This window comes from Aplysia californica, unplaced genomic scaffold (genome assembly GCF_000002075.1).
Source record: "Aplysia californica isolate F4 #8 unplaced genomic scaffold, AplCal3.0 scaffold00069, whole genome shotgun sequence".
Lineage (NCBI taxonomy): Eukaryota > Metazoa > Mollusca > Gastropoda > Aplysiida > Aplysiidae > Aplysia > Aplysia californica.
This window is the reverse complement of record NW_004797339.1, coordinates 1,189,904-1,191,670: the sequence shown is the minus strand read 5'-3', so window position 1 is coordinate 1,191,670 and position 1,767 is coordinate 1,189,904. Positions and strand designations below refer to the sequence as shown.

At 40.8% G+C, this 1,767-nt stretch overlaps 1 protein-coding gene across 3 annotated transcripts in view; it reads left to right on the top strand.

The window, feature by feature from the left end:
- Positions 1-533: 533 nt before the first annotated feature.
- Positions 534-1,767, top strand: part of LOC101856249 (transmembrane protein 104) — a 44,428-nt gene continuing 43,194 nt past the window's right edge. Inside the window, exon 1 of one of the 3 annotated variants that reach the window (XM_005093783.3) lies at positions 534-657. The gene's annotated coding sequence lies outside the window, so the exon portion shown is untranslated. Of the gene's footprint in view, positions 798-1,767 lie in introns of all 3 variants that reach the window. The other 2 variants (XM_005093782.3, XM_005093781.3) reach the window with 2 other exon arrangements.

Below are 1,767 nucleotides of genomic sequence, written 5' to 3'. Positions count from 1 at the left end.
CATCTTTCAGACAATCCACACTGCAAGTCTTTGAAACTGCCCCCCCCCCCCCCCCCTTCCATATCATTCTCATCCCGGATAAATTTTGATCAAGATTGTCGTAGGCCGTAGGCCTATACCTAGACTTTTTCAGGCCTAGACCTATATACATAGATCTACACGTACAATCATGTAGGTTCTATATATTAATTTAGGCTACCCCTCAGTCTCGTTAGTCAAGCTGGCTGACTTGATGTTTCTTTTGGATGGGTCCTTCTGAAGATTAGCCAAAAGTCCCAAATTAATTTCTGCTGTAAAAAAACAATAGATCTAGAGATCTAGGCCTAAAGATGCCTTTCTTGCAAGGAGGTTTAATTAAGCTCCTTGCTTTCTTGCCCAAGAATCACTGAAGGGAAGGGAGTTAATCGTAGCAATACGTTTAAAAATTATCACGATTGTTTCCCTGCTAGGCCTACTTACTCAGCGGTAAAGCCCGTGCTGTTTCATATCAATTATCATTGGGCTTGGCCAAGCCGAGGCCTTGTGTCAGAATCAGAATCAGAATGATCTACCCTGCATGTCACATGATCCAGATCATGTGACGGGGAAATGCTCGAATGCTTACACCAACTTTGATGAACTTTGATGTTGCTTTTCACTCTTGGGATGTAATCTTTGGTGATTTGGCGTAGGCTATGTTGTCCATTTGCGAGATGATTGTTCATACTTTTTCACCGCAAAAACAGTGTAAGGCCTTCCCCTTCTAGGACTAGATTCTAGATCTATATAGTAGGGCCTACTCGTAGACTACGGCAACGGTATGTCCAATGTCAGTGTAGTGTAGTGTAGCCGCCTTTCTTTTCTTAATCTTGAGGCTACGAGGTTGGCCTGGAATCTATATTCTAGATCTAGATTCTAGATCTAGATCTAGATTCTAGACTCTAGAATCTAGAATCTAGATATAGAGTCTAGATTCTATTTTATTTCTATATTCTTCCTTTTTGTATTTGTGTGGCTGTGGCGTGATTCTTATCTTGTCTTATTGAATAAAGGTCAAGAGGTATTCATTTTTGTGCTTCATCCGTCTTCAGATTAATTGCATCAAGACTCAAAATAGGCCTACCTGCCTTTAACATTTTTTGGTGTGGTATCGCCTCAGCTCTTGATAATACAATTTATTGAAGATCTACAACTTGGAATTGTTTTGAATATTTCGATTCACTTGACTTACGTTTATTGAATTGGGTTTCTTTTGACTGTTTTGCATTTATATTACAAATTTCGTTAAGTTATAGTGACACAATGGTATTTTTTAACTTTCCCTCCCGTCTCACACTCATCTACCAGTTGTCTATTTTCTACAAAATATTGATGCGCTGAACACGAATATCAACTTCATTTCCGTCACAAATTAATAGTTTTTGTGAAATATTTGATTGTTTTTAACCAAGATAGACATGCTTTGTTGGACTCGGACCAATCGGGGGGTTCCAGGGGGGCCTGCCCCACTGGTAGAGGTGGGCGATTCCTGTTTTTTTCGGTAACCGTAGATTCCCGAATATTAAAGGCTAGGAATCGTAGGAATCGGCGCCGAACCCAATTACTTTTTTTATAGCCAGTGATGTGATTTCTTCCAGTGGCTCTATGATTATTCCAGTGGTTTCGACTCGTACCCAGTATTATGATTATATGCAGCGACTAGCAGTTAGCCCGACCCCTGCAATGACCTCCGGCGAGTAGCAATTAGTCCGACCCTTGCAATTACTCCCAGCTAGTCCGACACCTGCA